This window comes from Furipterus horrens, unplaced genomic scaffold (genome assembly GCF_987537825.1).
Source record: "Furipterus horrens unplaced genomic scaffold, mFurHor1.1.pri manual_scaffold_5, whole genome shotgun sequence".
In the NCBI taxonomy this organism is placed as follows: Eukaryota; Metazoa; Chordata; class Mammalia; order Chiroptera; family Furipteridae; genus Furipterus; species Furipterus horrens.
This window is the reverse complement of record NW_028327175.1, coordinates 122,604,505-122,618,276: the sequence shown is the minus strand read 5'-3', so window position 1 is coordinate 122,618,276 and position 13,772 is coordinate 122,604,505. Positions and strand designations below refer to the sequence as shown.

Sequence of the window (13,772 nt, the reverse complement as noted above, 5' to 3'; positions counted from 1 at the left end):
CGCCGGGGTCCGGGGTTTTTGTACGTCTCCCCGCCTACGTACAGCGGAGGAATGTACCAAATGCGAAAAATAGAGGGGGAAGTATGGCCGGACTCCTACCATTCTTCAGAGAGCATAGAGGGCAGAGCAGACAGAAGGGAAGTATATTAACTAAGAAGTTAAAATTTTTCAAATAATATATACAATCGTCTTTTTCTAACAAAAAACTTCGATTCTCTCTGCAGAACTAGCCCCCGATTATCACCGCTAAAAGGGCTTACTGGTACGGTCTAATTACCCTCTGGGGGCGGGGTGAGGGGGCCAAGGGCGTCAGCCGGCTGTACTGGAGTTAAAGCTTGGAGTCGCCGAGCTGAATCGAAATTCCTTCCGCTGGCCGGTTTCCCCGGCGCCTACTTTCACTAAGGTTGACTAGCTGCTGCGCTCCTTTCCCTTCCTCTAGACCAGATGCATCGTTTCTCTTGCACCAACCTTCCTCTCTTGCTATGTTTCTCCCCTGACAGCAAACTCCGACCCTCTCCCTGCGTCCTCGTTTTCACTTCATCGTCTTTAAGAGTTGCGTTTCTTCAGTCTTTACCAGGGTTTGTGCATTGCGACGTTTGACCTGCAAGAAAGCAACGTAGTCTGGTACAGCACTGATCGCCCACCAAAACTATCACAGCTTTACCCCTTACTAGCCTTAGGACGGGAAAGCCCAGGCCCTCGGTACCCTTGCGCAGAGATTAGGGTAGTGGTCATCTAGCCTTTTACTGATAGGGAGCTACTCTATCTTCCTGAAGCCCTACCAAGGAACCAATGTGGCGATCCAACAGTAACTGATGTTTGTATAGGCCAAGGGCTTAGGTGGTTTGAAAATGCACAATTAATTGCTTTCCCGTCACAACCTTTTAAGAAATTAAAGATATCTCCAATTTATATGTAAGAAAAGTGAGACTCCAGAGAGGCCAACTGCAGCTAAGGATGAGAGGTCCTAATTTGAATCTAGGTCTGTGTGGCTGCAAAATACTCCTTTTGTTGGTTATGTGAACAATTTGCTATGTTCTGAAGCCTGTTGACTCCCTATGAGACCAAGAACAAAAAGTGAAATTCATATTAACTTGCAACTTGCACTCTAATCAACCTAGCCAAGAGAAGGAAATTTGAATGTATTGAATAAAACAAGACAAAGGAGGTTATTCCTGGTACACATGCATGCAATTTTTCCTTCCCACCTTACCTTTGACTTGGGTTCCAGAAGTTCATTTTTAGGTTAGACACATTATCCTGAAGAAAAATTGAGAGCTATGTTCTAGGCCTGCCCACAAACTTCTACTAAATCACTGATTTAGGCCCTGGTGACCCTTGAACACCTTGTCACCCTCCCCACCCCCAATTGGGAGGACAGGGTGACTCTGAAGTGAGGACAAAGGAAAATTAATCACTCATTCATTTATTCATTCTACAAATATTTATTAGGTATCTACAATGTTAACAGGCACTGTTCTGGGCACTGAGGATGCACTGGTGTGCGAAATAAATGAAACAATTTAATAACAGGCTAACAATAATGAAATATTTATATATTAAATATATAACATTTATGATAGGGTAACGCTTTCATAAGGCTTACTAGGTATCAGGCACTGTTCTGAGTACTTCGAGTATATAGCTTGTTTAATCTATTCTTCAAAATAAAAGGTTGATGTGAGGATTACATTTTACAGATGAGCAAATAGGTGCAGAAAGGTCAAAAGCTGTGCTCAGGACTACACAGGAAGTGGCAAAGCCAAATTTCTAATCCAGGCAGCCTGGCTCAGAGTTCCTGCTCTGAACCTCTATGCTTCCACAAACATTGCTTGAGCACTGCATAATATGCACCAAACACGGGGCAGACCTGGAGAGAAAAATAAAAAAGATCCAATCCCTGAGCACAGGACCTTATAGCCAGTGGGTGAGATGTGAGACCCACAGATCTCAAAGTATTCTTGAATCAAATGTGGTAAACACTGTAACATGGAATCAAGGACTACAAAAACTCTGCAGAAAAAGCAAGTCATTTATCAGGTAGACAAACACAAAGAGAAAAGAGAGGTGGTAATACTGAAATCAGGCCTTACAAGATAAATAGGAGTTCACCTAGCCGTGAGAGGAATGACAAAGAGAAAAGAATAGGTGAGGAAAGACACCACGGGGCAGAGTGGCAGGGAGTAACAGGCTCAGATTGTGACCTGTGAAAGGTTTCTCTAGGCTTATCTCTTAGTGGATCCTTCCTTAGTCATATAATACAGGGCCTCTCACTTCTCTTTAAAAGTCATATTTTAAGGAGAATGTCATGTTTCCTTACTTGACATTCTTGCTCCTAGCCCTCCCACCTTTGCTACTGTCAATCGGTCTCCTTCCCCTGCATTCACTTTCTCTACTCACCCTACAGATAACAGTGCTCTCCAAGATTCTGTCATTGGCCTTCTTTGCTTCTCCCTTGAGACCCAAGGCCTCAACTGTGGCCTGGTGTGAGATGCAACCTTAAGCCCTGGGAAGTTGGTTAGAACACTGTCCAGACACACCAAGGGTGTGGGCCCTGATCCCTGGTCAGGGCACATATCACAAGAGTCAACCAATGAGTGCATAAATAAGTGAAACAACAAGTCAATGTTTCTCCCTACTTCACTCTCTAATTAATTTTTTTTAAATTTTTTAAATGCAGCCTGCAGACAGGTTCTATGTAGCTAAAATTTTGTTTTTAATTTGTTTAACTAATTACACCAGAAATGAGGCAAAAATCCAAACTTCTGGCTTTTCTTAAAAATTGAAGGCTCTGGCCATGCTGGGCCCACTTTCCCACACAGCCAGAACCAGCTGCAGCCAGAAGCAGCTGGGGCATGTGCTTGCAGTTCGCCATAGTCTTCCTTCCACTCTAGTATTTCTGACATGGAAGCCAGTGTCAATTGCCATTTATTTCAGGTATTGAACAAAGTTTTTCTTACAACAGAGTTAAAAATATGGGAAAATATTTCTTCCTTTCAAACACAGAAACATGAAAGCTGGCCCTGGTTTTCAGGCCTCCAGCTGGCCCTTGGTATGTGATCAATTCCCAGATCTGGGGTTCTTAACCTCTTTTGATCCAGAGTCCAGTGTTGTCTGTGGACCCCTTCTTTGAATAATATTTTTAAAGACATAAAACAAAGTTTGTATGAATACAAAGGAACCAATTAAATGGAAATACAGTTATCAAAATATTTCTTTAAAGCATATTTTATCAAATATACCCATCTGATAGTGTAGTAACTATCTTAATTTTGAAGTAGAAGATAATATAAAAAATGTTTTAAGATACCTGCAACAATTGCAATGTGATATGAAAATGTCTGTTGGTGACAGAGCCCCAGAAACTGCTGTAATTTGTTCCCTATAGATATCGTATTGAGAAAAATTCTAAATTTTGATTGAAGGCGAATGAAAATAAAAATGTACATAGTCCCCCCCTTATTCACAGGGGATACATTACAGTGGATGCCTGAAATCACAGATAATACTGAACCCTATATATCTTATGTTTTTTCATTATGCTTTTATATTATATTATATTATATATATTTGTGAAAGAGAAAACACAGGCCCAAGATGGTATCACTCATACCAAACCCATGATACCAAAACTAGACTTAATACCTCATCTAATTGAAGTTTTAACCTCTCCCAGAAATATAATCCTTTTTTCCTATTTTTTCATCCTCACCCAAGCATATGTTTATTGATTTTAAAGGTTTTATTTATTTATTTTTAGAGAGAGGAGAAAAGGAAGGAGAAAGAGACAGAGAGAAACATCAATATGAGAGGAGAAACATCGATTGGTTGCCTCTCATACATGCCCTGATGGAGGACCAAACTCACAACCCAGGCATGTGCCCTGACCTGGAATCAAACCAGCGACCTTTCACTTAGGGGGACAATGCCCAACTAACTGGTCAGGGCTGTAGGGCTGTTTATTGATTTGAGGGAGAGAGGAAGGGAAGGAAGGGGAGAGAGAGAGAGAAAGAGAGACATCGGTCGTTTGCCTCTTGTAATATGCACCCCAACCAGGGATAGAACCTGCAACCTTTTGGTGCAAGAGACTATGCTCCAACCAACTGAGTCACCTGGTCAGGGCCAGAACCATAATCAGTGTGGAATTTTATGTTCAACACAAATCAGGTAATCTGTCACAGCTGCCTCTCTATGCCCCATCCCCCATAGAAAAAATAAAGCAATCTGAATGATTAAAAAAAACCCTTCAGTTCTCTCCCTCTCCCCTAAAAAAAAAGGTGTCCTTCACTAAAATAATCCTTTCTTTTGTTAATAGCTCCCTTGCTCCACCTTCCTTCTATAAAAACCTTCCATTTGTATAACGCCTTGGAGCATTTTTCTATTTGCTAAATGGGATGCTCCCTGCCTCCACTCTCCCACACTACAGTCTCATATCTGCCTAATAAAGCCAGTTAGATCTTCAAAGTCACTCCCTTGAATTTCTTCTTTTAAGTGTATACATACCTTTTCACTTAAAAGAAACACTTTATGGCTTCTCTTTGTATTATCTAAATTCCCAGCATCACTACAGTTGCGCTTTGGGGCCATTTCAATTAAAGTAAGGATTAGTTGAATAAAGGCACTGTGATACCACAACAGTCAATCTGATAACTGAATCATTCCACTGAGTGACTAGCAGTTGGGTAACACGCAGGGTGGATACACTGGACAAAGGGATGATGCACTGGACAAAGGGCTGGAACAGGGATGACAGCACAATAAGTCATCAGGTAACAGGGGTCCCCAAAAGTCCCCACAGCCTGTGGTTTTGGGAATGGGGGAAGGGGACAGTGCAGCCTTTAAGGTACTTTGCTTATCTATGGCTGGTAGCTAGTTTCTTAGTTATGCAAATTGTTATACTCTTCCATGGTCCCAAGAAGATGGAAGGGACTTTGACCTTAGAATGGTGACAAAAAAGCTTACAGGGCCTGCTCAAGATTCTGCAAGTGACCAGAACCAGTCATCACACCAACTGCATCACAGGCCATGATCAGGGTTTAAAAATAAGGCAAAAACCGTTAAGCGGAGAGCCATGCGGTCTAAAAGAAGAAAAGGAGCCAGGCAGAATGAAAGGCGGCAGCCATTTGGTGCACTGGGCCACCCAGTTTGAAAGACTGCAGAGGTGTTACAGAGTGGGGGTCTCCAAAAATCCCCAGAACCTGCAGGTTGGGGGATGCGGAAAAGGGAACAGCTTGTAAGATGCCTTTGCATAATGTTGTGGACCAAGTGCAAGAACCAAACGGTTGGAGACAACCAAATTAGAATTTAAAGAGCCTTTATTAGTTGGCCAGCGACTGTCCACCCGTCTACAAGCCGGACTTAGGTGAGCAGCCCTGACCCTGGGGTCTGGGGGGCTTATAAAGCATTCCTGTTCATGCAGGTGCAGGAACTTGGACAGAAATACAGCTTGTATAAACAAAAATTTTCTACTATTCCCCAGGTCATTGCTCAAAGGAACAGGTCACTGCTCAAAGGAATAACAGTTAGGCTAAGTTCCCTGTTCTGCTTGGTCGGAGCATGCAACTGTGGGGGTCTGGTTCCCGGGACCCAAGTTCAGCTAATTACCCTACTGGCTGGACATCTGAAAAATACCCTCTAACAGTAAGATGCCTTTGCATGACTATGGCTAGTGGCTTAGTGTCTCAGTTATGCAAATGGCTTTGGTTCTTCCAAGGCCCCAAGAAGATGGGAGGGGTTTTGACCCTGGAATGGTGCAGAAAGAGCATACAGAGCCTGTGCAAGGTTCGGTGAATGGTCAGAACTGGTTACCACACCTATGCATCAGAGGACGCAGTCGGGGGTTTAAAAATAGGCAGCAGACATTTTAGCTAGGTTCTCCATGTGGTTTTGAGAAGAAGATCTCCATGTGGTTTTATGAGGAGGAGAGGAGATCCACGCAGTTTGCAAGGAGGGCAGAGGAGAACACCATGCGGCTTTGAGAAGAGATTTCCATGTGGCTTTGAGAGAAGAGAGGAGATCCATTCGGTTTTCAGGAAGGAGAGAACTCCATGCGGCTTGGAAAGGAAAGGGAGAATACCATGCTGCTTTGAAAAAGCAAAACACATGTTTTCCTGGACTGTTATACAGAGGCTGATGACATCATACCCCAGATCCTGAAGGAGACAGCTGACAGATAAGGGATGGGGAACTTCTGGGCATGTTTTTGGCTTCTAGCCTTTTGGGGAGCAAGGGAAGTGCTGGGTCCTGTGGGAGAACAGGGCTCTGAGCTGAAGTGCTCACTGCCCTCCCCAGGTTGGAATATTGTAAATAAAGACCTGTTTTCCTCAACACTAGTTGGGTTTTACACCAAGGCGCCACATGAAAGAACCCCCTTTCACTCTGTAACAGTTTTGGCGACCCCCAGATGGGACTAATGGAACCTGTAGACAGGTTCGCTCTGTAACAGAGGTACTGCACCAGCTTGCCATGAGGTCTGGTGTGTAAAGTAGCAGCTAGGTAGCTTTGTAGGAGAGCTGGTTTGCTATAGGAGAGGGGCATGTGGTCTGGGCTAATAAAAAAGCCCGCATGCTGCTGCTTTGATTACGCCAGCTCCAGATGACTCAGAAGCCACCAAGGACTCAGCTTGCAAACCTGGATTCTCTGGACTCTTGGAACTCGGGACATGTGGAAAAGACTCTAAAAGGACTTGTGCCTTTTCTGGACTTCACCATGACCCAGCGCAACACGGCACATGCTTTTCTGGACTATTATATGGAGGTGAAACCGGAAAAGCCAGTGCTCGTGCTGCCTGTCATCTACCAGACCCAATAAGCAGAGACAGGTATTGAATCTTTGTGAACGCTTTATTCAGATGGTCGGCGATCTGAGAAGACAGTGGGTTTGTACCCTAATAGACTGTCTTAAATTCCAGTATAAAATGGGCCCTTTTATAAGGAGAAGAGTGGGTAAGGGGGTTGGAATTCAGGGAAAACGTTAATTGGATAAAAGCTGCAGCGTCCTTTCACCTATGTCCTGGGCGGTGGTCTTTGCGTCCTGGGCGGTGGTCACCCTGGAGTACAATGGCTCAGATGCCACCTTGATTGCTTGCAGTCCTCCTGAGGCACAAAGGTGCAACTGCTTATGGTGTCCTGGAGTCAAGGTGGGTCGTACCTCCAGTTTCAGAGACAATAGCTTTTTACATGTATTGATTACTAAGCTTATTAGCTGTTACTCGAAACAAAAATTTTCCGACATTTGAGTCTCCCATCAGAGGCTGATGATATCGTAAGCCAGATCCTGATGGAGAGCTGACAGATAAGGAATGGGAAACTTCTGGGCATGTTTTTGGCTTATAGCCTTTTGGGGAGCAAGGGGAGTGCTAGGTCTCATGGGAGAACAGATCTCCGAGCAGGAGTGCTCATAGCTCCCCCACACCACCTTGGAATATTGTAAATAAAAACCTGCTTATCTCAACACTAATTGTTGGGTCTTACACCATGGTGCCATGTGAATGAACCCCACTTTGCTCAATAAGAATCACACTACTCAGAATGGCATTTAATTTACAAATTATTCATTTCTGAAAATTTTTTTTAATACTATGGTTGGTGGATGACCACAGGTAATTGAAACTTTGGAAAGCAAAAGTATAGAAAAGGAGAGACTACCATAATGATTTCCTCTCCAAATCTGTGATCCCCTAAATTCTATCCTCTGACCCCTAGCAAGAACTCCAGGTTAAAAACTGACTCTAGACAATTTCATCTACATCATGCCTTCAGCTCCCCAGTGTACATGTCCAGCCATGACCCTCCTGAGTTCCATGCTTATCTCTTGATCAACTCCACCCACTTTTGTCAAACATGCATTGGAGGCAGCAACCATTTGTGGAAACTTCAAATGTTCTGGCCATCATAGCAGCCGAAGCTTTTGGATTTTCAGGAGTGGCAAAACCAGAAATGTCCACATTCATATTGCCTGTCTTGTGGAGGTTGTAACAACTGTCCAGCAGATTCTTAGTATCATTACTGCTGTGAAATAAAAAGGGACTATGTAATAAATCTGACAAATTCAGTGACTGAAAGTAACCTCACAGAGTGATCTGATCATTAATTTCTAACTGGACAGGTCATGGTGTGTAGTCACCCCCCAGGCATGTAACAGGTTTATATTTGCCTAAAGCAAGCTCTGGCCATTGTTTCTGTGCATCTAGGTTAGCACACCCTTGAAGTGCCTCTTTTCAGACCGCCCCCACTCCAAAAGTGTGACCACCCTCAAGAGACTACCTAATCTTGTTAACTGTCTTATAAGCCAATCTCCAACCTGCTTTCTCCCGCTTCTATGTAATTTTCCTTAAATTATCTCCTTATTTCCAAGTGTAAAAAAAGAAACCAAAACTGTCATTTATGGAGTGTTTTGGGAGCTTGCTTCCTGGAAGTGCCATCAGTTTGGCTCAAATAAACTCATAAAAGTCCCTACAGGTGTGCAGGTTTCTTATGTCAATTCAATGGCATGAGGCAATAGCCCTGGAACTTCCAGTAGAAAAGTTCTGCGGTGTTGTTGGACCCTCAGCCTGGCATGTATGATATTACTGTCAGGGAAGTATCCAAGATTGACTGTCAATATAAGAAACATCCAAACCTGAAGAGAATTGGATCAAACTAACCACATATGCCAGGGAGCAAGATCTCAAATGCTCTGAAAAATAACAGTTTTGCAGTTTCTTTCATGCATTTGAAATTAAGGAAAGAATGTAAGCAAGATTACATGGAAGTGGAAGAAAGCAAGGCCAGGATTGGTTTATGGGATACTTAAGATTATGGACTCTTGAAAGATGTGTTGACCTAGATGCACAGAAACAATGGGCAAGGCTTCTTGCTTAGGCAAATATAAATCTTTTGCTAAAAAGTTATATGCCGAACTTACGGGTTTCGGAATAGCGGCAAGGGCGACAGCGTGATCCGCGGGCGAGGCATGGCTCTCTTGGGCATATCCTTGAGTGGCCTTTTGTGTCCAGTCAGTAGGTGGGTGACGATACTGGGTGTCAGGTGGCTCCAGCCCCAGGCCTTGTTGAGCCTACCTGAAGGCTAGGGACTCCCCGCCACGCAGCCAAGCCAGCGCAAGGGGCGCGGGAATGAGTACCAGCCAAGCAACATCAAACGCAAGCACAGGCATGGCTGCATCAAGCGCCTGAGCACGCCAGCCGGCGTCCAGGTCATCCTTCGCCGCATGCTCAAGGGCCGCAAATCTCTGAGCCATTGAGTGGGACGCTGCTGATGGGACCCGCCCCCCCCCACTCTCATCCCCACCCCACCATTAAAGCATTTCCTTCCCTGCAGCTGTTTTTGTGGGGAGGTTGGATGGCTTAAAAAAAAAAAAAAGAAGTTATATGTCTGGGGCATGACTACCCACCATAACCTAGTCTGTTAGGAATTTATGATCAGATTACCCTGTGAGGTTATTTTCCATAGAACCCTTCTTCTCGTCAACAGTAGGCACAAATAAATGTTCCTCTCTTTCACACATCCTTCAAGACGCGCAGCTTCAAGCAAGAACTATTGCTTTATTATTTCCTTGCGCAGCACCCAGGAATGAAAGTGTTTTGTGTCTCTAAGAGAGGTTGTCATGGCAGGCAGAATTAGGAAAGTAAATACTGGGCAGATAATTGAGCTATACTAAGAGAAACAACAAGAAAGAAGCCTCCGGCTCTTCGCCTCGCTAGCTGGAACATCAGGACCATGTGCCCCGGACTTACTGCAGACCTTCCGTGGATCAAGGGTGCCAGGAAAACCGCTGTCATCGATAGGGAACTGGCACGACTAAACATCGACATTGCGGCTCTACAGGAGACCCGGTTGGCCGACAACGGAACTATCAGAGAAACCAACTACACCTTCTACTGGCAAGGGAAGTCTCCGGACCAACCAAGACAGCACGGTGTTGGGTTTGCTGTGAAGAACACGCTTGTTAACTCCATAGAGCCACCCACAGGAGGCACAGAGAGATTACTTACCCTCCGATTGTCAACAACTTTCGGCCCAGTCAGCATTCTTAGCGCGTACGCCCCAACCCTCTGCGCCACCATCGAAGAGAAAGAACAGTTCTACCATGCACTGGACGAAGCGTTATCCAAGATCCCCAGAAGTAACGCTCTCTATCTCCTTGGAGACTTCAGCGCAAGAGTAGGAGCCGACCACATGGCCTGGCCCACCTGCCTTGGAAACTTTGGGAGAGGAAAGATCAATGAGAATGGTCAGCGACTGCTTGAGCTTTCGTGTCACCACGGCCTGTGCGTGACAAACACATTCTTCAAGTGCAAAGAGATCCACCAGGTGTCATGGAGGCACCCCCGCTCCCGCCATTGGCACCAGCTTGACCTCGTCATCACCAGAAGAACGGATATTGGCAGCACCCTCCTCACCCGCAGCTACCACAGTGCAGACTGCGACACGGACCATGCCCTCGTGGTAAGCAAGGTGCGCATAATGCCGAAGAGGTTGCACCACTCCAAGATGAAGGGTCGCCCACGCATCAACACCAGTTGTGCCAGCAACCCAGTTAAGACCCAGCAATTCATCAGCAAGATGGAAGATGCACTCGGCGAGGGAGTGGCGGCAGATGACATTATCGAATCCAATTGGCCACGTCTCCGCGACGCCATATACAACTCCGCCATTATTGCTTACGGGAAGAAAGAGCGGAAGAACGCTGACTGGTACGAGGCTCACTGGGAAGAAATGGAACCCATGATCGAGGCTAAGAGGAAGGCCCTACTGGCTTACAAGGTCACGCCCACTCCCAGTACACTTCAAGCTCTACGGGCTGCCAGGAACAAAGTCCAGAAGACCGCCCGCCACTGTGCCAACACCTATTGGCTAAACCTGTGCAGAAGCATTCAGGAAGCCGCCGATATAGGCAACGCACGAGGAATGTATGAGGGTATCAAGAAGGCAACAGGCCCAATCCCCTCCAAGATCGCCCCCCTTAAGTCCAAGACAGGTGAGGTCATCACTGACCAGGAACAGCAAATGCGGCGGTGGACCGAGCACTACCTCGAGCTGTACGCAACGAAGAACACCGTAACAGACACTGCTCTTAACGCCATCCCAGACCTACCAGTCATGGAGGAGCTAGACACCCCACCTACTGCGGCAGAGCTCAGCAAAGCCATCGACCGCCTCGCTTGCGGGAAAGCACCAGGAAGCGACGGAATCCCTCCAGAAATCCTAAAGAGCGGGAAACCAGTCCTGCTACAGCCGCTCCACCATCTACTCTGTCGCTGCTGGAAGGAGGGTTACATCCCCCAGGATATGAGAGACGCCAACATTATCACCATGTACAAGAACAAAGGAGACCGCAGCAACTGCAACAACTACCGGGGCATCTCTCTCCTCAGCGTCGTCGGCAAAGTATTCGCCCGGGTCGCTCTTGCCCGCCTGCAGACCCTTGCTTCCCGCGTCTACCCAGAGTCCCAGTGTGGCTTCAGAGCTGGCCGATCAACAGTGGACATGATCTTCTCCCTACGCCAGCTGCAGGAGAAGTGTCACGAGCAGCATAAACCACTCTACCTCGCCTTTATCGACCTTACGAAGGCGTTTGATCTGGTCAGTCGAAGCGGTCTCTTCAGCTTGCTACGGAAGATTGGCTGTCCGCCACATCTGCTTGCTGTGGTCATGTCCTTTCACGACAACATGCACAGCACGGTGTCCTACAACGGCGCAACCTCTGAGGCCTTCCCAGTCAGCAGCGGAGTAAAGCAGGGCTGCGTCCTCGCGCCTACGCTGTTCGGAATCTTCTTCTCCATGCTCCTCCAATACGCCTTTAAGGACTGCAGCGAGGGTGTCTTCATTCACACCAGATCCGATGGCAAGCTCTACAACCTGGCCCGTCTACGAGCCAAGACCAAAGTCAAAGAGGTGCTCATCCGTGAGATGCTCTTCGCCGACGACGCAGCTTTGACATCACACTCCAAAGAGGGACTCCAGCAGCTAGTCACTTGCCTTTCCCACGCATGCAAGGAGTTCGGACTAGCCATCAGCCTGACGAAGACGAATGTTATGGCTCAAGGCACGGGGACTCCCCCATGCATCACCATCGACGGGTACACCCTGGAGATTGTCAACGACTTCACTTACCTCGGGTCCACCATCTCGAGCTCTCTGTCAGTCGACTTGGAGGTCAACCGGAGAATCGCCAGGGCAGCCACAGTTATGGCCAGACTGAACCGGCGAGCGTGGAACAATTCCAGCCTCACTGAGAAAACCAGACTGCGCATCTACCAAGCCTGCATACTCAGCACTCTCCTCTATGGCAGCGAGACGTGGACCACCTACGCAAGGCACGAAAGGAAACTCAACAGCTTCCACATGAGGTGCCTGCGACGCGTCCTGCATGTCGCCTGGCAGGATAAGGTCCCCAACACCGAGGTGCTGAAGCGAGCCAATATGAGCAGTTTGCATGCAGTTCTTAGCGAGAGACGCCTCAGGTGGCTCGGCCATGTCAAAAGAATGGATGCAGGCCGTATCCCCAAAGACCTCCTCTACGGCGAGCTAGCAGAAGGCAAGAGGATGACAGGGCGTCCAAAACTGCGGTTCAAAGACATCTGCAAAAAGGACATGACACAATGCTCCATCAATCTCAACACATGGGAAGTTCAAGCAGACGACCGCCTAGCCTGGAGGCTCGCGGTCAGGCAAGGTACGTCACGTGCAGAGGCTGCGCGCAACGAGGAGGCGGTCCAGAAAAGATCGAGGCGGAAGCAGTGTCAACAGCAGCAACAACGGCCATCTGCCTTCACCTGTAACAAGTGTGGCAGGGATTGTCACTCCCGAGTCGGACTGCACAGCCATTCTCGGCGGTGCAGATAGACTCTCAAGAAGCTACGCCATCGTCTCTCGAGACGGACGGCTGCCGACGACGACTAAGAGAAAAATCTGTGTGGAGCAGCTGGAGAAGGGCCACACAGTCACACTGGGTCTGAGGAAGAAGAGCAGAAAGCTTCCCAGGAGGCAGGTCCAGGAGATGGAATAGGCACAGGGTGAGAAGTTTGGTGGCCATGGTAACACCAAAAAGCACAATTGTCTCATCACTGTAGCACGTCCACTACTTAGAGGTCCCAGAGGAACAAAGTGGGCATCCCCAAAACTGGTATCTGTTTCATTAAAAGGTAACATAAAAGGCAGCTGTGGTAGCAAAAGATAATAATAATAAAGATAGCATTTTCACATCATTGCCTTTCTCAAGGGCCCAGGGCTTTAGGGTACAGCTCTAAACACAAAGGAGAGAGAAGGTCAAAGAAAGAGTGGCAGTATAGGGGCTTCCTGACAATTTGCAAAAGAATCTGAAGAAATTAGTTTTTGCTTGACTTGTTTATGCAAAGATTTGAGCCCTAACATGCCAAACATATATATTTAGATTTATTTGCATATATTGACAGGAAAATACCGGTAAAACTGCTGAGAAAAGGTCTCCTGATTTTCTCTGTTGGGCAACTTAAATGAAAATTGCACACATGAAAAAAAAAAAAGTTTAACGGATGTCTCAAGGGAACTATCTAAAGCAGCACAATTCACTTGTGTACTTTAAAATTTTTTTAGGAGAACCATTTCAAAAAGTAGATCAAAAAGTAAAACCAGTGAGAGATTTTATACTGTGTTTTTCATACTAAGTCTTCAAAATTTGTTTGGTCAGCAAGATGAGCCCGGCTAGGTTGCATACTCTAAGAATGCACAGACAGACAGGCAGATGCACACATCTATAAGGGCATCTCTTATAATTCCCATGATGGACTTTTC

General features: G+C 46.4%; 1 pseudogene; it reads left to right on the top strand.

Annotated features, from left to right (window-relative positions):
• Positions 1–8,952: 8,952 nt before the first annotated feature.
• On the top strand, positions 8,953–9,240 carry LOC150009707 (large ribosomal subunit protein bL34m pseudogene; annotated as a pseudogene).
• The last annotated feature ends 4,532 nt before the right edge of the window (positions 9,241–13,772 follow it).